The sequence below is a fragment of the Vidua chalybeata genome, chromosome Z (assembly GCF_026979565.1).
Source record: "Vidua chalybeata isolate OUT-0048 chromosome Z, bVidCha1 merged haplotype, whole genome shotgun sequence".
Lineage (NCBI taxonomy): Eukaryota > Metazoa > Chordata > Aves > Passeriformes > Viduidae > Vidua > Vidua chalybeata.
Genome location: NC_071570.1, coordinates 21,799,635 through 21,826,951, shown reverse-complemented (window position 1 = coordinate 21,826,951; position 27,317 = coordinate 21,799,635). Strand labels below are relative to the sequence as shown.

At 37.6% G+C, this 27,317-nt stretch overlaps 1 long non-coding RNA gene across 2 annotated transcripts; it reads left to right on the top strand.

The window, feature by feature from the left end:
• The first annotated feature begins 16,783 nt into the window (after positions 1-16,783).
• Positions 16,784-26,155, top strand: LOC128782141 (uncharacterized). Of its 2 annotated transcripts, none has more exons than XR_008428666.1 (3): positions 16,784-16,900; positions 18,896-18,949; positions 26,069-26,155. It is a non-coding gene; the product is annotated as an uncharacterized LOC128782141 (long non-coding RNA). The 2 variants fall into 2 exon arrangements; XR_008428667.1 differs by lacking the exon at positions 26,069-26,155 and adding an exon at positions 22,907-23,088.
• The last annotated feature ends 1,162 nt before the right edge of the window (positions 26,156-27,317 follow it).

Here is a 27,317-nt window from a genome sequence, read left to right as displayed (position 1 = left end):
TAGCGCACGGTAACAGAGGCTGGCCAGCCCACGCACCCAAGACACGGAGCCGTGTCCAGGAACCCGCGGCAACAAACCCCGGCAGCACGTGGAAGCTACGCCACAGCCGGGCTCCCAGGAGCCGCGTGCAGCCGGGGAGAGCGAAAACCCACGCCGCACTTATAGAAGTATCTACTTAAAAGTTTTTTATGAGAACCATTATTTAAACTCTATAGGAATCTAATTTTCTATTGTTCCATATCTTTATGTCAGTTATAACGCTCAAGCAAAAGGATCAAGAAATATAAGAAGTGCAAAATGGAAATTATAGTCTTGAGACACAGAGACTTTCTTCTCTGCTGATTTAGTATCTTCTTGATTCCTCTGCAACCTTAACATAGAGTTAGTCCATAAAAGTTTATTTAGTACACAAAAAGGTTACTCTTTGGCTTCACAAAACTGCAAAATATTCCAAATAAAGATCAACAGAAAACTCCCTACCTGGGTTAACTTTCTACTAATGTATCCAACAGATTCTCAGTTGTTCTGTCTAATGTCCACACAGATACCCATCTGTAATATTTCCTTTAAGTTTTTCAATAATTAAAGGAAAAAACATTAACTGGAGAGCTAGAAGGGCAAAGTTTGTTATGTTCTGAGATCATAAAAATGCCTTTAAAGATTTGTGGGCTTTATCTGGTTCTACTTTCTTTTTATTCATTGCAGAAGTCCAACAACCTGGAGTGGTAAAGATTGGTCTGACTTCATCTTGGAGTGATATAACAAATTAGGGTTACAAATGAGTGTGGGTTTGTTTGGGATTTTTTGTTAGGATTTTTAATTTAAAATTACCTCTTATACTGTAAGCAAAGTGACAAATTCAAACTAGGAGTGAGCTTCTTGCACACACATCTCATGTATGCTTCCTTTAAAATACAGGCAGTCCATGTAGATGACAATATTAACTAGCTGTTCCAGGAAGCTGAGTAATGGAGAGGAGTGGTGTGTTTATAGAATCAGGCAGGCCTTTTTGGTCAGTATATTGCATTACTTACATGGCAGAAAAGAACAAGTACAGGAGTGGTGAAACTGCAACAAGGCTTTATTTCCACTAATTAATATATTTTCAGAGTGGGACAATGACAATTACTTCTGATTCACCAAGATCAGAATTACAGCTGTATTTTTCTACCATAAGTGTACTATTATTATTTTTTTTTTCTTAGAGCAAAAGCTTCTCTAATGACTCTAAAATGTAACATCAACTGCAGTGCTAAATTCCACAGTTAAATAGCAACTCATACATTCCACTGCAGGTATCTTCTTTCAGTTACCAGAGGGCCTTAAAGTAACCCCATTTGCTATGGTCTAGGAAGTAGGATCACCGATGAATAAAGAAGCAGACATATTTACCCATGTGCATTTGCTTTGGTTATATTTCTAATAGGCTCAATTGCTTAAGGAACCTTCTCTTTCCATCTAAACCTTCGTCACACTCAAATCTAATTTTGATGCCCTTTTGCTCAGCTAAGAGGCAGAGTGATTGATCTGGGATTGGGAGCAAAGGACTGCTGAAAATGCTTTCCCTCTTGTAATTTCTGTGGTAGCTTATAGCCTTGTTATTTTCCCTTCAAGAAGTGAAGGACAGGGAAAGGAAAGGAAAATGGTCTCAGATGTATTTTCAAACTGTTATCTTTCTTGTCTCATCTAGGGTCTGCAGTTTTGTGATGTATGGTGATAGATAAGATCTGCCACTCCTGGCTAAAGTCTGAGAAAATCAGTTGTTTGTGAAGTCTCATATATCTGCTATAGCACTGCATATGGCCTGTGAGAGGCTCTTGGTTTTGGAGCACAACTATGCTACTCTTTGCTCACTGCTTTGCAGTGGCAAGACCAGCATTGGTCAAAGGATTCTATCCTCAGTCCTGTTACTTCTCCCTGAACAGCAGAGGCCATTTTCTCCAAAGCCTCTTTGTTCCTTCAGTTAATTTTTACTTCTTTGACTTTAGAAGAGCATATGCAGAGAAAGACCTCTCAAAATCCTTCCTATGAAATAACTCCCACTTTTTAGATTCTTCCTCAAATTTTATTCCTTCAATTAAAATGACAGGAGTCCTAGTCAATAACCTGTTACTTTCATAAAACATAAAACTAGGTAGGTGTTTTTTACACAGCTAAATTACATTATTTTCCCTGAAGGAATTGCAGCTTTGATACAGAAATATGGTTGATATTCCTTCTATTAATCAATAAAACTAAATTTGTGTCTAACCCAGGTAGGAAGACTTGAGAATACAATGTAGCTTGGTACTTTATTTCTTTTCTTTGCTCTCATGTAGATGACCCTTGTTTATATTATGTTAAATATAAGATTAAAAGTCCATTGAGGCAGTCACTGCATCTCTGCCTCTGTGAGGAATGTGGAAGCCTAGGGACTACTCCTGTAATAGGTTTCCAATAAAACCGAATCAGGATTTTATGGTCTAAGGATTCTTACATGAAGCAAATAAAGAAACAAACAAAATACCCAAAATAACAACAACAACAAAAAAAAAAAAACAAACCCAAACAAAACTCAAAATGAAACCACAAAAAAACCCAAAAAACCTAAGGAAACAAAAACCAAAAAACCAAAAACCAACCAACCCACCAAAGAAAAAAACTAGACCAAGACCAAACAAACAAAGAAATCAGCCAACCAACCATCTAACCAATCAACCAACCAACCAAAAAAATCAACCAACCAACCAAAACTCCAACAAAAACCAACCAACCAAATCTAGCAGCTTGGCCTATCCAATGAGTTGAGGTAGAGTAAAATCAGCAATACAAAATACTAGCCCTGAAGATATTGCACTCTAAAGGGACAAGAATGGGGAAGATTTTATTTATTGTCCTTGTTTCAATGTTGTGTCATTGTTTAAATGCTTATCTGATTTTTTAAATACTTACCTGATCTTTATATTCTGGTTTTGCTTTTACCCTGTTGAATAATTCACTCTTAAAGAATGTGAAAGAGTAAAGTGTGAATAATAAAAAAGCATACACATATTTCTGGTTTTGAGATGCAAGCCAGTCAGGAAACAGTCTTCATAAGCATAGAAAAGACCCACCCATGTGCTAAAAAAAAATAAAAAAAAAAAAAAAAAAGAAAAATTAAATTTTGATGTTATTCTTGCTGGATTAGTCCAGTTTTCTGTTTGGTAATAATGTCAGTGGGCAAGTATCCTGTCATAGACATATATGAGTATGTGCAAACCTGTTCAGTTCATCTTTAATTGAAACTCTGAAATAAGCCACTTGGCACTGAGAGGCTTTGCTAAACTCCCAGTCTGACTCTCAAATTAGCACAGCTCACCCTGCTGTACTTAGCTGCTTGCATACTAACTAGGTGATCAATTTTCCTTTTATTGTAGTGCTTAAAAATGTGTTGTCCTGCTTCATCGTACTCTTGTTCTTAGTCTTTCATGAATAATTAGCAATCAAAAAGGAAAGGTAGTTGGTTTTTTAAAGTAACTTCCCCATTAATCATCTGTGATTAGCTGCAAAATCTCCAGGGCTACTATCATTCTTTGAAGCTCTGCTTAGTATCATTTGGCTAGTTCTTGCCTGCTGACTATGCCAGTGATAGCATGGCCATTTAAAAGAAAACCCCTCGATCTGCTTTTTGTTCTGAACTTTTATTCTCAGAGCACTGTACTGGTCCTGCACTTTCATTCACACACAGAAGTAGACAAAGAATCTCACTGGATTACAGAAATTTAACATACAAGAACCTACACAGAATATTCCAATACAGTTATGATTATCTCATTCCACATTATACATTAGAACTCTTGTACAATTATTAACTATGTTACCCCCACAACATCACAGCCATTAAAAGTCAGACATGAAAATCACTGATTCTGCAGTGTTCTTAGCAACAGCAGTTGAACTGCAGAGGAGATTAAGGAAATGTGTCACTTTTGGGAAGCCCTTAATAGTTCATCAGATTTGTACCCAAGTGTTTATTACATGGCTATATTTAATAAAGAAATATTCAACACCCTGAATCTCTTGCTAAAAGCAAGAGTGTCTGCAATTGCTCATCATGGGTGCTGTCTCTATTAGATCTTAAACATGAACAAACCTCTCCTGAACATCCTAATATATCTGGACTTGATTTTAAATGAGAATTTGTAAGTTTCTGTTACTATTTCAGTTTATTCATGGAGCTGTGCCACCCACTCCAAAACACTTCCTTAAATCTCTTCGCTACACCCCTCAGTACAAAGAGCAGATCTGAGAAGCAAATGTCCATAATACTTGTTCCACAAGGCAAAGGCTAGTTGGGCACATGCCAACCCCAAGTACAGCTGCTGTAAGTCAACCATCCTCCTCCACAAACAAAGGACAGCCCAGGGCCCATTGATCTCTCCCATGGGACAGCAGGCTGCAGCCAGGATCTCCCCTTGGGCAGGGACACCTCTCAAGTTTACTCCTCAAGACTGAGAGATTCCTTGTTGTAACAGATCCTTGGTATGTGATCAATAGGATCCTAAACTTTGAAATCCTATCTAAGTGAGATAAAGGATTGATTGTGTTCATGGCATCATTCAGACATGGACCAAGTCTGGGACTAAGTCTGGATGCAGCTGCATGGAGCTCCCCTCATGAAAGAAGTTTAGAAAGCAGCAGGGTCCTTTCTGAACCTCTGACTCAACAACAGGGTCTCTGATAGTTCTGCCTGACCCTGTCCTTTATGCAGTAAACACTTAAGAGCTCCTTGCCATCACATCTGATTTAACAACTCTCACATTTACTATGAAACTTTGGTAAATCACTAGTTTAGACCAATAAATATGTTACTTCTCTCTCACATTACAAGTTAAAAATGCATTCATCGTGGGGTAAATTTATAACTGTGTTTCAGTCATCTCTGGAAATACAAACCGGTTGGTGCACTCTCTCCAAAGAGTATTTACAGTGAAAATTCCACACTGCAGGAAGAATTCCCCAAATATATTGCTTCCAGATTAGAAAAAAATCATACCTGTCATACTTAAGAAGGATTAGAAAATCTAAGCAGTCAATACAGCAATCAACAGCCTGACCCAAAGCTTTTGGTCAAGTAAGAACTTTATTTTTTTTTGGTTCTACCTTCTGTCCTGATCTAAAATTACTTTTGTTCCCAAGCCTGGTCTTACCAGATCAACAAGGCTTAAGTCCTATTTTAGCTACACTCTTTTCAATAAAATTAATCTCTTGAAAGCCTAATTATATACAATTTTTATAAAAAAAAAATTTTTTTTTTCTATTTACTTTTACTATATTTATTTTTTATTTATTGTGATAAGGGCCTAAATATCCTGAAATATTTGAGTGGCATACAAAAATAAATGACAGCTCCAGGAATGGTTTCTTGCACCAACACAGATACACATATACTCTACAGAGACTAAAGAAACTGTCAACCAATAAAAAGATAGCAAGGAATAAAGGAGGCACAATATTATTTGCCCAGTTTGAATTTGGCCTGAATACAGAAACTGCTTTACTTTTTAGGAAAAAAAACCCCAAAGGTTACTTTTTTGTTGCAAGTTATATCTATTCCAGGAACAACTTCTGCAAAAGGCAGTCAGCCCACAGACTAACCTAGTAAAAAGCTATTGGCAGCTAGATGAAGTTGACACAAAGGGCATGTTTTGATTTTTTAGAATCTATTTTTGAAAAAGCTTTTTCATGAACAGCAACCTGGCATTTTGAGTAACTTAAATGCGAAATAGAATTATTATATTTAGGGTATGTTTGCCCAAGTTGTATTTTAAAAGTGCATGCACTGTCCATAATACGTATGGTAGAGAGGCATAAAGAAGCTCTTCATGCAAAAGAAAATCTAAAAAATATGCTATACAATTGCTAACAAATAGCATATTACCATAGAGATATATTCCTCCTCTTTCATGTAAACATATATCTTTTAAATTAGTAACAGCTATTAGAATTTTGGAGTCATGATTGATGTAAATTCACTTCGTATTTGCAGATAAATTATTTTACTTTTTTTGATGTGCTCTATAATGCATTCTGTTATTCAGTACTGAAGCTGAATGTATGGATTTAAAGGCTAAGTTTTTAGCCTTTTTTCTATTCAGGGAGTTTTTAATGAGGAAACCTTAATCTAAGAAAATATTTGTTAAGGAAGACAACACTTGGACTGCTAATGTGATACATGCTATGCTTCTATTAACCTTTCAGAAGTAAGAGACAAAACCTATAAGGGTCTTTCATACTCACATTGTAGTTATATGTCCCTTCCAAAGGGGAACTGAAATGAAGACACATTGGCTCCAGAGCACAGCTGGGTGAACATCTGAGTTCATAGTTTTTTCTGAGAAGCAGATCCATTGAAATCTCATTCCCTAAGGCACTGTGCTGAACACAGATTTGTGACCATCCTTGTGTCATTCTCAAGAAGGAAAATGACTGGATGACCAAGCAAACACTCTGCTCTTCTGCCTCTGTCACTGCATGTGGGTGAGTCACATTGCCAAGATTACCTAGATGCCTCTGTTTTCTCTTTTCCACTACCATACATCCACTGCAGTTGAAAGGGACCACTTACTACACAGATAAAATTATCTGACTGTGAACAGGCATTAGGAGATTTGGACCTATTAAGTTTTCAGACACAGAAGGCACATAAGCACAGACAGAGCAGGACTTTATTGCAATAAAATTACAACACAAAAAGGTTAGGCAAAATTCTCTCTGGTGACTGATTAGATTCATACTCATATTTCCCTGGAGGAATACATGTGTCTACCTAGAGGCAAATCTGCTGTTTCTGCTGGAGAAAGACTGGACCACCTCTTATGTATTTGCTAAAATATCAAGTTTACATTCAGAAAAGCAATTGTTTCAATACTCAAATGTTTACCCTTGTAGACAACTTCATTCTAGAACAAAATTTTTGGGGCATCTCCTATATTAATTCTTTCTCAGGAGTCAGTTTGTTTTATTCCACTGTAAACTTATTGTACTTACATACTAACAGGACAAAAATAGATTGAAGGAAAAATAGAGCAGTCATCCTTTAAACTCATTAGAATGAAGCAGTGAACATTTTTTGTGTGATCTCTGTTGACCCAAATCCATAAAATCTCCATCTTATTTAAACTAAAAGGAATTTATGCATGGTTTTCCTCATAGCATGTCCGTTTTCATCTCATACCACCAAGGACTAAGCTAGTGGGGTTTGAAAAGTTATTTGTTCGTAAAATGTGACTTTGATATCTGAATGCTGACCAGTGTTTGTGAAACAAACCTTGCATTTATAGCAAATGGCAGTACCAATGACAGCCTCCTGTCCCATCAACAACCTGAAGTCGTGCAAGAAACAGAGAAGTTTATTGGATGTTAAATATCAAAACTATCATTCTCTTTCTGGATTTCCCCAAAATACAGAGTATTTTAAACTACCTAGATTTCACTGAGCTTCTCAGGAAACTGCTATTTTAAGAAACCTTATATTGTTAGGTCTTTAGACACCACTTATATAGCTGACTTTTCCTTGGTTTTGGAAGAACATTCTACTGTGAAAGGTTGTAGGAAGAGAAAAAATCAGACCATAGTTAAATTAAGAGCAACAGTCCCTACTGTCAGGAAATAATCATACCTTCAAAAAGTGATGATGCGTGTACATAAAGAAAGATGTGGAAAATGTGAGAAATGAGTAAGTAGTAATTATGTCATAAAGTTGCAGAATGGTTTGAGTTGGAAGGGACCTCAAAGATCATCCAGATCTAACACCCCTAACACAGATAGGGACACCTTACCCTGTAACAGGTCACTCCTTACCCTGTAACAGATCACTCAGAGCCTCACATTTCCCTGGAGGGAAATGCTGGGTCTTGAACACCTCCAGTGTAGGAATCTACAGTCTCTCTGGGAACAAATCCTTTCAGTGCTTCACCATCCTCATAGTAAAGAATTTCTTCTATGATCCTATCTAAACATATTCTCCTTCAGCTTAAGGCCATCTACCCATGTCTTAACACTACATGCTCTTCTGAAAAGTCCTTTTCCAGCCAACAAGAAATGTTGGTATTCTTCTGGTACTGCAATGTGCTATAAGGTTTCCTCAGCACCTTCTCTTCCCCGGTCCTAGCAGCTCCAACTCTCTCAGCTTGTCTTCACAGAAGAAGAATGAAGAACTAAGATCTTAAAAAGCTTTTTCACTATTTAGAATATTTAGAAGGAATGGTGAATTCAGCTTTAACTGCCAAGCTGCCAATGTTTTCATTGACTTGGAATAATTCCAGAAACAAATTTCAATATTGCAAACCTTTTCTTTTCTAGAATTATATAATAATTCACCAATTATATAGTAATTGGTGGAAAATTGATTAGTGGTATAAACTGGAAATGTCATAACTCTAATTTTCATTCAGATGTCTACACCATTTAATTTATCATCTTCTGAGACTTTATAGGTATACATAAGTATCTGCATCTCACAAGCCTTTTTGAATACCTATTCATGTTTTCTTCACTTTTTGGCTTTAGATTTGTACTCTGTTGTCATAAGCCACATAATGTCATCTACAGTTGAAGTATTTAAAAAAATATTTAAAGAGCAAGAGGCTAATATTTGAATTTGATTTTTTTGTTTCTAACCATGGTGCAATCATTAGGGAAAACTATAAGGAAATTTAAAGAAAAAAAAAAGACAGGAGAGTTAAGGTAAAAGAAAATGTTTTGATTAAGAAAAATGCTGAATACATGTCTGGTCTTTTTTATTCAATCAGAAGTCTTCTATATGCAGTGTAGGTGGTAAAATGGTCCTAATTTTCCCATTGTTTCTCTGTACAGTATTAACAGTGGTTTGTTGACTGGAGGTCACACAAAGGCATCTATTAGTTGAACTAAGTAATCACTTTTTTTAACTCCAAAAAGCCTAGAACAATTAATTTCTATTTAATGGTCATGTATAGTTATTTTAGAGTTTGCTAATAATGAATACCTTTTCTCACTGAAGTGGCATTGATCACAAATTTACAGTGTCAGCTAACTGATTCAACATGACAAATGTCACAGACCAGACTTTCAGAGCCATTGCTTTTGCATACGTATAGCAAAATCAATTTAAAAGGCAATCCATACTACAAGTGTAGAGAAGTAGTTATTAACACTGTATTATAAAGAAGTCAATCCCTCCAAGAAGATTTACTTCTGTTGAGTAGAGGTGTGCAATTTATTTCATTAACTTAAAAGAGGTGCACTGACTTCCTTTCCCTTTTTACTCCCATATTACCTCTTTCCTAATCCTGGTTCACAACCATTGCAGTGAATGCCATGAAAGCTAATCGATCCACTTCAGTTTAGGAAAAAATGCCCCCAGTTGATGTTTTAGCTGTCTTTTTAACAACGTTAAATGGCTGTAAACTGTTGAGTGAAAGATTTTTACTGCTTGCTGCAAGTGAATAGTGTAAACAGTATTGATCTGCTATGAGGGCTTTACAGTAGAGAAACATTCAGTACATTATTTAAAGGATAAATATCTATTTGATTTATTCCTAGCTTTTATCTGAACATTTATAAGGAAGCTTTTCCTTCCTTTGCAATGTTTTCTTTAAAAATCAAAACAACATTCAGGCCTCTGTTTTAGATGGACTTGCCCCTGTTATCACCAGTAAAAGCTGAAATCCTCTCAGGAAGAAAAGGAAATAAAGCAGTGGTGGGAGAATTGATATTCCTGTAAGTGATGCAAGTGAGCATCAAGAAGAGGAAGTGTGAAATTATTCAGATCTTCCAAGCTGGAGCCAGATGCCAGAAGGCAAAGCTAGAGATACTAGAAGGCACTACCTGGAATCTTCAAATCTGCTACAGGTTTGGTTATGATAATATTCATCAAAAAACTCTGGAACTGACAACCCAGAGATCACAGACTTGGAACAATGAGAGCTAAAGGAACTCCAGAGGCTGCAATTGTGACATGGGAAAAAAACCAACATGGCTGATTTTTCACATATGATATTGTCATGGTTTGACACTCGCGCAATGCCAGCGTCCCCATGAAAATGCACCTTTCCTAAATAAATGCTGTGAGATGTTATCAGGAACAGAGCAGAGCAGGCCCAAGCTTAATAACAAAGGAAAAAAACTTTATTAAACTACTACTAATACAGAAAACACATAAACTAAATCCAGGATGAAGACCTTTTAAAACACCCCTCCTCCTCCCAATTTCCAAAAACACCCAGCCATGAAACACCACCCGGGATTCCTGATCAAATTACCACCCTTCAGGTAATCCATACTCAAACTATCAAGGGAGAGAGAAGTCTCTCTTGCAGCACAGGCCCCCCAGGAAACACAGCTGCCACCCTGTGTTTCCCTGTCACACATGGCCACCGCCCGGAGAAAATCTGCCAGTGTGACACTCTCTATTTCATGTCACAGTGCTCTCACTACCGTGCATGGACAGACTGCTCATAGGGCTCCTTTAAGGATGCTTTGCCACGGACCCAAAGATACAACAGTTCAGTTTCTCATCCTGGGACTACAGTCCCCCCCATTTTCCCCTGGGGCCGAGGGGTCCAAACAGGACTCATCTTCTTCCCGAAGACAGAGGGTATCACCATGCCCTCTTCAACTTTCTTCGTTTCTCGCCATTCTTGTGCTGTTTGAAGCTGAAACAGGTCTCCCTGGGTCACCACTGCATCCCCCTAAAATGTAGTCTCCATTGCAGGAGATTTTGGTTCAGTCCATGGCTAACAAGAAAAGTCCAGCCAAAAGCTACTTCATCATCTCCTCCCACCTAAATATTTCTTCTTCTAACATCTCAGTTCCCGGACTATCTCTCTTCCACTACAAATCAATGAGGAGTAATACTTTTAAAAAACCCTCATTTCCTGGAAAGGGTTAAACGTTCAGACTCCTTGGACGGCTGATATCTCGGTCCGGTGTTCTGCCACCTACGCTGGGCATTCCCCCCCCCTTCTCCTTCTCTTCTGCCGGCAAATTTCCAGGTGCCGCCAGGCTCTCTGTCTCTTTCCCTCTTGCGGGGGGGGCAAAGGCATCTCCACTTCTCTCCACCCCTCCGTCCACAGGAGCTGGCTCGGTTCCAGACCCTCAGCCCCTCGGCCTACCTGGACAAGGCCGCATGGCTTCCCCTCCCCCACCCAGCCCGAGGCCGGGCAGGGGAGAGCCTGCACTCTCTGACGACCGGAACCAAAAGAAAGAGTTCTCCTGGGAGTTCTTGCTTTTAACCCCCTGTGTTCTCAGAGGCGTGTCCATACTTTCAGTGGTCACTCCAGGTGCCAATATCCAAACCTGACCATTGATTGGTTTGACCCAACTTCCTGGAAAAAATTCACTTCCATGTCAAACCACAACAGATATGAAGGACATTTTTTTTTTTTTACTTGTTCAATGCTTTCCAGAGAAAGAATGGGGTTTGTTGCTTTCAATACACTGCATTTAATTCCTTTGTTAATTAATCTATACATACAGAAAGGCAGAAAGTGCTGTTAGTGATTTTATGGTTAGTTTATAGTATTTCATGCTTTTATTTGTGTTGCATCGCTACGTACTCTTTGACTGCCCTCATTCATAGAAGTCAGTTCATCAGGTATCCTTTTCTTAGCAGTTTGCATTTGTGGACTGTAGAGCAAAGTGCTTTGAATTCCTTCATGAAGATACACAGTGATCAGATCTAACTTTAGCTGGTGTGACAGAAAGAAAGAAAAAAGGTTTTTCGCCTCTCAGAACAAGCCGAAGTGTGCCTTAACTCACCTACTGCAGAAGACCAGATCTGTACAAGATTTCTGTGTGAACTGAGTGTAGAAGAGATAAATTAGCATAACTGACTGTTTCACTTGCGGAGATTAAACAGCCTTTTATTGCAAATGTTTACCAAGGAAAATGCTCCCTAGTGGAAGACTATAAACAGTTAAGATGGATTTGATGAGAATTTTAATTGCTGTTATGTAATTGGTAATGGAAAGGTTTTATTAAACGCCATGTGAAAACCAATCAATGTTTTTGAGAAAAAAATATCTTGGTATCTCAGTGTTTGGACATATTAGTATTTCACACAGGAAGGAGGTACCTTAATTTTTTGTTCCCATTCCTTCTATCTGACTTTTAAGAGAAATTTCCTCAAGACAACTAAGTCACATTTCAGAGAGATAAGAGAAACTGTCTTAAAGCGAAAACACCTGACCCCCATGATCTTTTTTCCTGAATGCAGCTGAAAAATTGCAGTGTGGAGCCTTGCCTTTCTCCCTCTTCAGAAGCAACTAAGTTATTTGAGTACTCCTTTCAGGAAGAATTCAAATAGATTAATTTTTTCACATCATGGTAATTTGCTTTGCACAGGAAAGACCTAAGCACAATGCTGTAGGATATTATAGAGCTGTTTTTCAAATCTTCTGCTAGAAAGTGTTCCATTTTGCATTAAACTATTAAATATTCACCACCTCTCTCACCAGAAGGATAGAGGGAGAGGACATAGCTGCATAACATAATGGCTAGCTCTGAGACCTGGCTTTCTTGCTCCAATGGATACTTCAATTCCCTGCTCCAGTTGGTTCATGAGCTGGGACCTATGTCTTCTTCTTCCCAAGTGAATGCAGTAACAGACTATCATGTCACGCTTAGCCTCTCCTCTAGAATAATTATTTACTGGGCCTTGCAAGGTGCAACAACATTTGGTTCGTAGCGCACTCAGAAACATATATTCAGTGCTTCGTTCTTGCCTGCTTGTCTCTCTGAAGCCAAATAAATAATCCTACTGTCATGCTTGCTCAAAGAGAAAAGGCCAGTACCCCCTTCACCACACCTAGAATGCCTTTTTCTGGATGCAGTGATGCACTCTCCACATATTTGTGTTAAGTAACATGTATGAGGACATGGTGTAATTTCTTTGTGAAACAGGATTGTAAATGCTCAGCACTGCCATTAGGTACGAATGTCCCATAGTCACTGGGGCACCTAAGGGGTGTAAAATCTACTGGGGTGCAGCTACATCTGGGTAGGGCTTTTAGCTGGAAGAAAACTCCAGAAGAGATAGCACACATTAGATAAACTTCTTCAAGAAATTATGAGATAGACACTATGTTTACTGAGATTACATCTCATCATGATGGCTTTTTTGAGGGAGAAAAAAAATCACAATTTTAGATATGAAAACATATTGAAACCAAACAATTTGGTGATGCTTCTAAGGTGGACACTTTCTTGGTAGGCAGCACTAATTGCTGCAATAGCTTTTAGGTGTTCTAATGCACTCAAGTGAATTATGCACCACACTGCTTCTGAATGACACAGCCATTTCTGACTCCATTAATATGGAAGATTTCAGCCAAATGCTTTTAAACGATAGCTTCTCTTTATTTGTAATTTCAGACTCTATTGATTTCCTTCTGTTCCCTTCATTATGATTTCAATTGATTACCTTGGCAACTGCAATAACAATGATTGCACTTGACACTGTCTGAGACTCTTGAGATGGTATTTGAATAGGAATGGTATAATTTGGGGGAAAATGGCTACAAGAACATGCCATTAATGTTACACTTACACTTTACTTTTATTGACTTCACTCTCTTTCTAACAGGCCCTTGTCAGGGACTCTCTTGCAAATATTGGTTAGGATTTCAGTGACTCCTTGAAGTAAAAGATTCTTATTAACAAAGAGAACACTTTTTGTGCTAGATGTTTTTTTTCCAGCACTGTGACACTTCAGGGAAACATCCCACTCTACATGAGATTTTTGTTCCCTTGCCAAAAAAAGCTACCTGTTTTTATAAACAATGTTCCTGGCCAGCAGCTTTCTTTTACTAACTGGATTATGTCCTTGCACACAGAATTTCGAGTACAAAGGCATTACTTCAGATTAAAAGTTAATATGGATTTATTCAGTTTCATTGCATCTTATGCCATATGGATGAGAAATTCCAGATACCTTTCTCAGGGGAAAAGTGTCTGTTTATATTATGTAGCATTTCAGTTATTCAGTTTGCACTTTAGCTTTATTCAAGAACTGTCTACAATGTAGTACCGGTATCCTACCTTTGGAAATAATACTATACTGGAGGTCTCTTTTCTTGTTCAAAGTATGTCAGAACTGTGTTTATGTCAGTGGAAATATTGCAGATGAGAGATTAAAGCAAATGAAGGACATCCTTCTCTAAACATTACAAAATGTAATTCACATATATGAATACAATTTTAGAAACTACTTGTTTCCTGTTTGCCACTGTGTCCATGACCTTTCATTTTGATTTTATGCTACGTAACCAACAATGTCTTCTGATTAAAGCTATCTTCTAAAAATGTCCATCATTTGGTGCTTTGTATAATAATAGTATTTCCACTCCTAAACCTACAATTTCAATTTCAAAAAGAAAGAAAGGACATACCAAAAAAAGGGATCTTTTTCCTTAAAACCTAGGGAATTTGAAGTGATATATAGCAAAGGAGTAATTTTAGCAATCTGCCTTTCTGTTATCAGTTGTTCAGTTGCAATGAAGAGCAGTGCTCTTCCTCCTCAGCCACTCCATTGTAGGGAAGCTGAATAATTACAATTAGTGACTATTGATAGTTGAAGTCATAGGTTAGGAGAGGAACACTGGAAGTCAGATATGATAATTTTCTTCAGCATGATAGCACCCTTCTGCAATCTGACCAACAGACTCAAGTAGTATGAGAGTCAAGAAAAGGTAATTGTACAGTAATGAACATTGCATGCTGTCACTATACTTTCTACTGAGAATATTCATCTGTAATTACCCTTATCAAAAATGGAAGTGAACTTTTCCTTTTATCTCTTGCCCTGATATGCTTGGTGAGGTAAGAAAACTTTTTGGTAGCCCAAGTCAGTTTTTGATCAGACTTTATAGACATGAAATTCAACTATGCAGAAATTCAGCCTGTTCCTTTATCTCTGGTGTCATTCAGGGCAATGCAAATTTTACCCTAACTCACATGGAAACAGCTTTAGAAAATGCTAAAGGAGTTCCTGAAAATTTCTGATTCAATCTCATAGGACAGTTCCAAGTAGAAAATGAGCAGTGTCCTTGTATTGGTCTATATAGTTGTTTTACATGAATAATGAAGAAATGTGAGAAGTTTAATTTCATAAAATGCGATCTTGTCTTCCAACCAATAGCTAGATGTTACCGCCAAGTCAGGAAAAACTGTTGACTTTTTTTTTTTTTTTTTTTAATAGGTAACTGGAAAGGCAAACTTCAAATTAAGATAAGTTTTTTTGCAGGAAAATAAAAAACTATAGTTTAATACAATATTATACAAAGTGATACAGTCACCCAATAGGGAAAACCCAAATCATTTGAGAAAATGGATACATTACTCAGAAGTCCTATTTCTGTAATTCATTCTCTTAGGAATCCTGAAGGAATTCTCAGCCACACACCCTGAGATTTGGTATTGGGCTGACAATTATTTTCTAAATAAAAGAGGGGGATATCTAGCTGTAAACCTGTAAGATCCTTGGGAAGAGAAAGAGACATAGATTAAGAAGGAGAGAGAGTGAAAGAGAATTTTACGGTAACTCCTTGCATGTGTTGATGTGTCATCTCATTGTTGCTGTCAAGTAAACCACTAAATTGGGAAAGGAAACCACTAAGTTGAGGTGCTATAATGAAATGGTGTTAGTGTAGGCCAAAAGTAATTAAACTGTAGTAATGACTATTGGGAGTAATTCAAGCTTAAATGATATAAAAATATTAAATATTAATTATTTGGCTCTATTCAAGTTTCTTTAGGTTCACATAGTCATACTTGTTTTGAATGGTTCTCATTGTTATGCTACAAGAGAAGAACCCTTAATTTTCACTTCATCATTGACCAAGAAACACTGAGATATCTGAGCTTGAACCACCTCATCGAATGTAGGCAATGCTGACTTAACAGTTTATCAGCAGCCATTGCAGCAATTTGTTTATGTTACATTTTTTAGATATTGTTGTGGAGGCTGTCTGGTCCTCTAAGGCCATCTGGCCAAGGGCCCTTTTCTATGGAAAAAGTGGGTAATAAGGAGAGGGGGAAACTTTAAACAAGAAACTTCAGAGACACAAGCCAGATTAACATAAGAAACAGTGAGAGACTTCAAGTCTGCCCATTCACAGTTACTGCTGAGGATGTGTAAGAGTACAAGAATATTTAGTCCAACACAATTTTCTGATCATGGATGTGGCTGGTTGGGAAACAGAGTGAGGAAAGGGAAGCCAGAAACAAAATATACAGACACTCATGTCTAACAAATCAAAAATTGACACAATAACAAGAGACAACCTCACCAGTCACATCAGTTGATGGGCTAGCAGGAAACTGCAGATGCCCTTTGCAGGAAGATCAGCCTACACCTGATTATTGTAAGCCAGGAGAGATCCTGGAGCTTGGGCTAGGAGAAGTATACAAACCCATGAAGGGATATGCAAAAGAAGGAAAACCACATGGACAAACAGTAGGAGGCAGGCAGAAAATAATTATAAAAGGGGCTGGTCACTCTTTTAAAACAGGATAAATCTGTGCTCATTTCTGGCTGAGCCCTGCAGCTGATCACCACAGTCTGTTCTATCTTCTTGTGTTTTTTGCACATGTGTGCTGCAAGGACTTGGTGCTAGCTACAGGCAAGACCTCTCTGTGAGTAAAATTTGGGGCCAACCACAGGAGTCAGGCTGAACTTGTAGGAACTCTGACCTATGGAGGCAGCTACTGCAGTGGTGTCATAATACCAGGAAATGGAATGAGTTGGAGCCTTTAAAGTCCATTCACTGGAGCAGGAGTGGTATGCACCCTAAAAACCACTTGTGGAGAAATCAACATGACAAGATTTGATTGAGATACTCAGTGCTGGCAGCTGAAGCAGACAGCCCATGATGACAGTCCGTGGGTCTTGTGCCAGCTGGTGAGTGTCAAGTGGCAGTATCTTCCCTAAACCCAGTAAACACGCGGGAGGGAGGGGTTTGTGCATGTAACTCACTAGCAAACATCAGACTAAACTAACTAGCCAGGGGGACTTGTGAGTGTGGTGGTGTCTGTGGAACAGACATGAGATGTGAAAGATGTGAATGCCATGTGTTTCCTACAGAGCACTCAGCTGAGCCAGACAGAGGGCAAGGGGCCCATAAAGTGGGTCCAGGATACAGGCAGAGTCAATGGATAAACAGAGGGGATGTGACGACACTTGAAGGACCTGAAAATGTGTATGTGGTTGTAAACTTGGAGAGTATCTTGTGTGCACTGCACTAGTAACATCCTGTCCCAAGAGAAGGAGGGGACATACCTGTCTTTGTGTTCTATGTGATTCCCTTCTTTGGGTGATGTTGAAGGCATCGTCTTGCCTGTGGTAGCCTGTGTGACCTGCCGTTTCAATATTCTGTGCATGCCTTCTCTGTGCATGTCTATGCTCATATCTGCATTTGTCCCTGGGATATGTGCTCAGCTTCACCTCTGACTGAACTGTTGCAGTGTGTTGCAACTGGGTTCATCATGTCCAGGGAGGGTGCAGCTGCCAGTGTGTGCATGGGAACAAATGAGATGGGTCTTCATTTCAGAAAGCTTGAGAATCCATTTATTACCCCTGGGGAGGAGGGACGGGATGGAGAGGAAAGACCAGGCAAAGGCAGGGTCGTGGGGTTTTTATAGGATATCACAGGGGTGGAGTTAGGGTTTGGGTCAAGGGACAAGTTATTAACAACACAAGAAGGGTAAGATCATATTCCTGTCTCTTAGGAACAGGGGCATTCCACACTGAACCAGTAAATGGGATAGCAGCAGATGAGACCCTTGGGCTGGACAGAGCCCCCATGTTCTTGGGCACACCTGTCTGGGCTTCATCATCCCAGCAGGAGGAAGTCCTTGGCAAGAGCAGCTGGATGAGATGGCCACTTTCTTAAGAACCCTTAAAAGCTAGTACAAGACCTACAGACTGTTTCGAAATTCTCCAGCTCTGTTCATTAACCCACAAGAATTTTGGTGCCTATCCAAGCATGGTGGGTTTGCCAGGTGATTGCTAAACACTTTCAAAAGGTCTGTATGATTTTTGAAGTGCTGTAACAGTTGCCTTTTTCCACTCTCCAAATGTTGATGGGTCATAGTTATGTCAATATTTGGCATTGATAAATTTCCATTTTTGGCCAGCCAAGCAAGGACTAATTAATCCAGCTTCCCAGGTAGCATCTATACAATTTCCCAATACATACATGGACTGATGAAACACAGAAACAGTGGAAACACAGAACACAAGGTAGGATTACAGAAGACACTGTAGTCCTATTGCTTCATAACAGTGTCATGACTGACAGTAACAAACTACCAGCTTTGTATGGAGTTTGCAATGGCTGAGTTTGCAAAGACTTGCTGTGTCCAAGCTTTTTCAACTGTCTGATGACAGGCTGGTGTAACTGAAAGCAGTATTTTCCAAGGAGTTTTATACAGATAACTCTAATGAGTAGTTATTTAGTGTAAAATAAAAAATACAACTGTAACACAATGATCTAGAGCAGAGAAGCACTGGCATAAGTGAAGATATGAGATGCTGGATAAAGGACCACTAAAATGGAGTTATGCAGAACAGCCTTGTCACTGAAGAACAGAAAACCTTAAGCAAGTCTATGGTGGTCACTAAGAGAGATGCAGATCTGGGACTGATATATGGTTTAGCAAAAGGAAAAAAAAAAAAAGATAATACTTACCAAACATAAAGGCATCGTGTAGTGAATTCATATATGATGTCAAGCTCCTGAAAAAAGGGAAAGATGTAAAAGGATATTATCAAACATTCAAACATTTAAGAAATAGTCCAAGGGCATCCCAGGAGGGATCAATGTGCATGCCATATTCCTTTGGGCAGAGTACTCCAGATGCTGATGACTCACCATCACACTTGCTCTGTCACCAGGCACAGGCTTTGGAAAAGGTGACCATACCACCAAGAGAGCAGGAACAAACTAAGGTGTGTAATAACTTTAACTGATTTATTCTGTCTTGTTCTGTTACAGTTAGATGTGCAATGTTAAGGTTCTGATTTTCAGTTCTACTAATACTACTAATTTCTTTCCTTGATTTATATGCAAGGTGGTTGTCCTTTATACTGGTAAGCATAACATCAAGAAATTAAAAAGCTTTATTACAGGAATTAAGTACATTTGGGAACTATTTACAGACAGCTGTGGGTTGAAGGTTTATCCCATCAAAAGCTTCCATTTTCTTCCCTTCTGCCAAGTTGTTTTATTTCTCCAGTTGTCTCCACTATGTTGGAATCCTGGATGCTGAGAATTTTAAACTTTCTGTGCTGAAAGGCACAGACTTGCAAGAGAGCACTGTATTTGACCTGAGGCTGTAGAGTAGACTTCCAAAACTGATTAATAGCACTGGGATTATGAGTGTGTAGTTGGTTAGAAGTGTGTAATATCACAGGGAGAAAAAGTTATAGTTTGGGGTTTTAGAATATAGAAATAAATATGAAGCAAGATGGAGGTTTTAGGGCAGAGGCAAATTGTTCTTCTTCACCTTCCTCTTCTTCCTCCTTCATGGGTTTAGGTGATGTTCTGTAATTGGACAAAAAAGTCCACATTGCAGGCTTCAGGGGATCAGTTATTAAGTTAAAAGGGAAAATAATCCAGGTGTCATTTCTTAATTGGACAGTTTAGTCTTAAAAGACCTTGTAACAAGAGATAGCCATTTTGTGTCTTGCTAATGAAAGGCTGCAGAACTCATAGTTGTGAGGCTGTTTCACTGATAAGAAATAATAAACACCTGAGTCTGAACATGAAATGCCGTCTCAAGTGCCTTCAATCCCGACCTTGACAGAAGTAAAAAAAAAAAAAGCACAGAACCCACGCCACTCTTTAATCTCTTTCTTATCTCTGTTCTTCCAATTTTTTTTTTCTTCACCTTTCCTCTTTTCCAGCTTCTTACTCTAGTGTCACTCTGCTTTTTGTAAAGCCCTCTCTCTTCTTCATTTGGCTCCCTTTAAAGTGTTTGCCAGTGCTGCTGCATGACAACTCTGAGTAGAAGGAAGACAATGCCCTTTACAGGACTGCAGGACAATTGAGTCTGAAGCCTCTAATAAATGAATAGGAAGTAATTCCCTTCTTTGAGACTACAGCAACAGGTCAGGAGAATTGCATGCTTGGAAAAATCCTCCAGTCCTCAATGTTCCTTTTCTTGCTTTGGAAACTTTTGCTGCCTCTCCTTTTCATTTTGTGGGCTGGCCCTTGGTTCCCTTTTTCCAGAATTTTATGGGGATTTCTGTGTTCTTTGACTACCACACAGCATTGAAAAAGCCCCACATTACCTCAAAAGCTTTGAGAAAGAGCTGTGAATAAGTGTTTTAAAAGCTAAATCATTATTTGCCTTAACTTCTAAGTTGTACAACTTTTTGGTACATCTAAGAAGAAAGCAATGTGAAATTCAGAATCAGAAATGTGCTTGCTGCAATAAAGTTTTGCTACAGTTGTTGACAATATCACTTTCCAGCCCACGCTTCATCAAACTGTTTTTCTGTAATGATTCTCTTGTTTAAGGATAAAAGCCCCTTGTAACTGTCTTGTTTGTTTATACCCCTTTAAGAATGTTAGTGCTTGTCTATACAGGCCTGCATAGAAGTGTGACACAGTACTGAAATCATGATGCAAAAACTTTATCTAACACACACACACACACAACTATTTTTATCACAAATCACAGCCCCCCTCCATTTCCTTTCTTCTAAGTTCTAGCCTGCATTGCATCACTGAGGAAGCAACGTTCTGGCTTATATTTCTGAGTGGTGCAAGTATGAGATTTAAATCTGTACATAAGTATATGCAGTGCCTATAAAGGTCATGTAGAAACAGATGTACTTCTATGTAGAAAATGCACTTTTTAACAAGTATTAACTTTTATGGGAATATTTGAAGGAAACATACCTTTCAATAAGTGTATTGTATTGAATTAATGTATCAAGAATTGCCTCTTGAGATATGGCATCAGAACAGTGCCATTACTTTCCTAAATGTAATCCTTACCTGACAGTTTAGTCATAATGTACAATTTTCACACACCTGTATGATCAAAAAGATACATAGAATACTATAGGTAAAATAGGTTTGAGGATTTTTTTAGTAGACAAGATTCCAAACATTAAAAAATGAGCTAACTCAGATAAAGATTTTTTGGTTCAGCCTCATTTCTACTTTATGATTCCTATTTCTTATTCTCCTTCCAAAAAAGGAAAAATGTTGGAGCCTTTTCTTAGATTGGGGTGACTCTGGGTGGTGGTAAAGTCTTTCTTTTAACTTGTGCTTTCAAAGAAAGACTTAGTAGTCTTTAGTTGTTTGGTCTTAAGGCAGTTTATTGCATGTTATCTTAAGGCACACCTAATTACGTATTAGGTGTTTATAGTTTTTCCTTAATGCTTATTACCTATGTTGAACAGTGACTTTTTACTCTAAACCAATCTGTGAGTGCTAACACCACTAAGAACATGGGGAATAGGAAGAAGAAGGAAGGAGGACACGGCACGCCTAAATCCCTCCATCTTAGAACCTCTGACCCCCATGTATAAAACTCAGACCCCTCTGTACAAGGCCTAAAACCCCCCTGTACAGCACTCAAAAATCCTACCTTTCACTTTGTGACTACTTCTATTATAATATCTAAATTTTTGTGATTTCTTGTTCTTCCTGCAAGGTTGGTAAATTGTTCCATAGGTCAGACTCAAGACCACAGGGGTTCCTGGCCGCCTGCCAGGGTCTCAGAGGCTTCTGCCCTGGGCCCGGAACATCCAAGAGTGTCTGAGGGACACCTTGGGTTCCGACAGAAAAATTATTGAATTTCATTCTGATTGGCCAAGTTGCTGACTACAGTGGAGAATATCACTTCTCTGAATAGCAGTTTAACATTTAAAAACAGCCTACAGGTGCATTTTGTCTACCATTTGTTGTGATGGAGCAAGCACAATACCTTATTGTGTTGACTTCTGTATCTTACCAAAAATTGAATATCAAGTTATTCTTTCCTTTTCACATAAGTTTTTTCTTTTTTTTTTTTTCTGATGGCAGACTGCAAATATTGTTAAGTAAAAAAAGTGCTATTTGGTTTTTGGTGTAAAATATTCCAATAATAGAAAAAAAACTTTAATCATGGCCAAAATAATGAATAATTATTTTCTTCATAGAATGAAAAGGTTCCGCTGAAAATGGTAACACCATTAAAGGGCAGTTCTTGCTCTTAGCTTGGAAGTACTGTAGCTTAAAATGTATTAGAAGCTAATGGAATTAGCTGACTATAATTAAGGCTGATAGAAATGGTAGATTGAAGTTGGCACAGTAAAATATTTCATTCAGTTGGACAGTTTTTTAATACCTCCTTCTGTGGTCAGGAGTTGTCTAATCAGGCATCTTCATGGGCTATGGTTCATATAATGGATGTCATGAACTTTCTTGTAGTGGTTCCCCTTATAAAATATGTTCAATTATGTGAAAAGCCAGGAATCAAAGAAATTAATCCTAAAATATCAATTTAAGGAGCTTTCAGTGCTGAAAAATTATACTTCCCTTTGGTTTCTTGGTTTGGAAAAGTGAAAGTGCTGAAAAGCTGTAACTGTCACCAACTCAGATTCGTCTATTCAAAGACAACCTCAGTACTTAATAGTAATTATTCCTCAGATCCATCCATTATTTCTTTCCCTTTCAACTCTTCATCCCTTGCAGGAAAAAAAGTGCAAAAATATCCTTCTGCCCAACACTCCCTCACCCCTAACCCAAACACAAGAATGGCAAATATGTTTAGCATACTGCTTTTCTTTAATTTTGCTTTGACTTATATAACATCTTTTCTAATTCTAAGTTGAACCTTTTGGTATATCTCATTCAGCCACTCTTGCCACTTTGGTTCCTCTTGTTTTCACTCGGCCCCTCCCCTGCAGGAGTTTTGCTAGAGCGTCTGAACAACATCCTGCCTTGTCACATATTCTGAAGGAAATTAGTTGGAGAAGACCTCTATTACCAGTTTTCCTGCAACTGACCTCAGTCCTGTGGCAGAAGCTGTTAGAGTGAAGATACCTGGCTTCTTATTTGTCCTTGATCACCAGCACAGGTTGCATTCCAGGGGAGGATGACACTCAGTAAAGCTTTTACTTCCATGACTACTATACTGCCTGAAGCAAGTCATTATATACTAAGTCCTGGGCTTCCAGCTGCAAGTCAGAAAGGAGATGCAGAGTATGTGAACAGACAAAATATGAGATAACATGCAGTGTCAAAATGCATTTCAGAATCATGAGGGCATAATTATTTTTCCCACTTTCATTACAGGAATATTGGTTAAGGAGCAGAGTTGACATATATATATATATATATATATATATATATATATATATATGTAATCATTTATGTAATAAGAGTGCAATTGCAGTAAAATATATTGCCTTTCTGTAAAGGAAATGGCAACCTAGACTTTTTAATTTGTGTCAAGACAAGGTAGAAGCATATGACACATCTTATGATACAGTCCCAGGATAATAATTAATAAATACAAAAATAGTTAGCAAATACTACAAGAGCTCTTAGACAACTATATACATTAAGAACTATTAACAGGTAACAAAAATCACTTGCATTTCCTTCACTTAGGATCACCTTCTTCCCATACTGCCAAAAGTTCAGAACAGTTCCTGACATGCCAGGTCATTCCTGGATATAAAAGAATTTAAAGTAGAATTAAGCATTGGCATTTGTATAGGTATAAGTGTTTTTAGAAAAAAAAAATCTCTGCAATATTGACTTCAGTAGACAGATCGAGACTATTATAAGTTTCTATTTGCAAGCTGGATTATTCAGTGTGAATAAAACTGCCTCAAATTTCTCTGCTTAAGCTCTTAGCAGAAGCACAGATTCTTATAGAGCAAATAATCTGAAAATTCATTTCAGCTTTGCCAAATCTTCCTGAAAGTCCAAAATATCTAATTAAAACACAATCTCCTTAAAATGTATTTTCTGTTCGTCTTTCTGGCTACTGGATTCACTTTTATGAGCAGTAACTGAATTTAAAAATGAACAAAAGAACCTTAGTAAATACTGTACACCTAAAAAAGTAGAGTATAGCATAGTTTCTCAGTCTATACTCATGTGGATCTGTTCTTAGGTATGATCTGAAGTAATATGTGTCCGAAAAGTTTTATTTTCACTATTGAGAGCAGCTAAATGGTCTAAAAAAAGTATTGGCGCTGCTACAGATCTTGACTTGGAGACTTAAAATATACTCTTGTATAGGAACCTCTTTCTCACTGATGGCTTAACACACATAAAAAAGTGCTCCATTAATAAATGAAGAAGAACTTATTTATTATTAACCCAGTCTGGAACCATGTCAGCAGTGAGCTCTGAGTTCTGAGGAGGCCACTTGATCTAGATGAGGAACTGGTCATCTGTACATCATTAAGGATAAACTGTTGCAAGGCCAAAAATCAGGGTACTCAAAAGGCAAATTTTCTCTGTTATCTGATTGGCATCTAGACATATTCAGTAAGAATTGAAACATTTTATGCAATGGAAAGAAACAACTTTTTATATTAAAAAGCATTCTTTATCGTTTTCCTTACAAGCCAAGTATATTTGGTATTTTCCATCTGCCTAAAGCGAGTCAGATAAGCCAAAACTTGTCAAAGTAGGTTGTGAGTGAGGAAAAACAGATGCTGAATTCTTTTTAGAGTAATAAATGCAGGTTTCCCTGGTAAACTCATATATACTGTTCAAAAAAATTGTAAATAATAAGACATTTGGATTACTAAAAGCATCTCTCACACAAAACTAAGGTGTCTGCCAGCCACTGCTCTATCTGTCTGCTCCTCATTGAAGAGAGAGTTGCAACCCTTTACTGGAACAGCAGCAGCATGTTAGCAGGACTCAGGCATATGCCTGTCCTTCCCATTCTTGCTATACCTAAGAAATTTGGGGTTTAGGCAACTGTTAAGAATCAGACAAGAAATTAACATGATCCTTTAACGAAGTCCCCAAGCTGAGAACCTCTCCCATATCATAAGGTAAATCAAGGATATGGTGCAGGCCTTGAGAATCCTAAGAATGACTGCATCTTCCTTGGAAGGGGGTGACATCTGACTAAATGTTGTCCGCTGAGTTAAAGCTGTCATCAGTAACATGGTAGTCCAGGTGTCAAGCACCGTGGTGTAAGGAAGTGGCATGAACAAGCCATGTTCATGAGAGCACAAAGTATCATCCGAAAACTTCTTCTGAGCATGCAGAGACATTGAACAATGCATACAAAGTCAGCCCTGCACTTTCTAACACAGGGAATAGGCAGGTATGGTGAGGGTCTTTTTCCTTAGTCTGTTCTCCACCATTCTCATTATTCAAGTCAGTTTAAAATTCCATATGGATTTTTTCCATCTAAAATATTTTGGATGGATACTAAATGAAATGTTTTTTCATCTTAGTTTCCAGGGTTGCTTAATTTAGTTTTTCTTCAATGTACTTTAAAATTTAAATATATAAAACTATTATTCTTTCCTGCCCTTTCTCTTCCATTTCTTCTTTTCTTCATTATGTTACCTCTAATAATTATTCTTCTAGCTATTATTCCATCATTTTCTAAGAAGTTAGTTAAATATGCAGTGAGCTGAAATCCCTCTGATTGAATTAATGAACATTATGTTCAATAGGAAAACTGCCTGTCAAAATTCTGTGTTTTTATTGTCACTGTAGCATAGACCACTTTGATGACATGTTTCAATCATATTCCCTATTAGCTATATACACATATTTGCTCCTGCTTCAGCTGTCAACAAGATTTTCAAGTGGAACATACTGCATACTTGGAATACTTACACCAGCTCTATACTTACAATTTTTCTGCATGAGATTTGAAAAAAGGACTTGTTCAGGAAACTTGTAAAATCAATGATGCTTAGAAACAGTTGTACAAAATGCGTGCTACAAAATTTTGAGGCTTACTTTTCTGAGCTTAGGCATAATTTCCATCGGATAAACTACAGTTTCATAGTTTAACCATAAGCTTGCTTTTCTTTTCTTCTTCTTTTTTTTTTTTTTTTTTTTTTTTCCTTGGGAGGAAGAATTTATGCACTCCTTGGCAGAAGCAGCAAACAGTTTCAAGGTATTATCCTGCCAAGGCAAGTAATAAATTATGCTTAAAGGAAAACCCATTACTGAGCTTCAATCATTTATTGCATAATGAATGTATATTTCAGATACAGTGAAACATTTATAAGGTTACTGAAAGTATAGCAATTAATAAAACATAGGTGAAGGCAAACAGCAGTGCATTTGGTATTTATGAGTTTACTGGTGATATATTGTACAGGCTATTAAATATAGTTAAATATACCACCTTGTTCCACCCTCTCCCCCTTCAAAGCCCCAGACTTTTATTACATCATTACTGGAAGTAACTAAATACATTTATGATGAATATTTAATTAATAAAACACTTAATTTACTATTAAAAAAAAAATCTGATTAAGATAATAGCAAAAATTATTCTGGCACATCATAAAGGTCAGATTACACATCTCAAACGGTCTTTTTTGGTTGCAGTTATGATCACATTCTTCCTCCAAGCTGAGAAATGTCTGTTCATATTTTATACACATTCACTGAATGGAAATAATGAGATCTGCCCTGCTATAATTTTCTGAATTATAAAGTTATGAAATTTGGTAAGATTGGAAATGCTCCCATCCTCCATTTATTTTTTTAGCAATTCATGTGTTTGGGGCTCATGAATGTGGTTTGTGATTCTGTATGAGAACATTGACATAAATAATAATCAAATCAAAATAATTATTGTATTGAGTAAGAGTATAACAAATCTGGTTTTGCTTGTATGAAAAAAGTATGCAATGGATCAAATACTTTTAATAAAGATGATAGATGATATATGAAACATACTGAATATCCATGTATCTACTGAGAGTTTCTGCACATTTAAGAAATGGTGATGATAGAAATTGAATGCAGGGACCATTTTATTTAAAATGCACAATTAAAATTTGACACGCAAATACGAAAGCAGAGTGCAATGATTGACAACTTGTCATCAAGAAAGTTAAGTTCAGAACAAGTTTTTACACAACATAAGAAAACATTGCAGCTGCTGGGGCAAAGCCTACCTGAGGGCTCAGGCAGAGGAGACTTTGACAAAATTTGCCTATTGATAACTGATTAGATCATTGAAATATGAGCTAGAAAAGAAAGAAGCAACAGAAAAAAAATTGTCACATAACCAATGCAAGCTTCACAGTTGTGTAAGACATCTGGAACAGGGGAACAGCAGATGACAAAAACCCTGGTGACAGTTGCCAA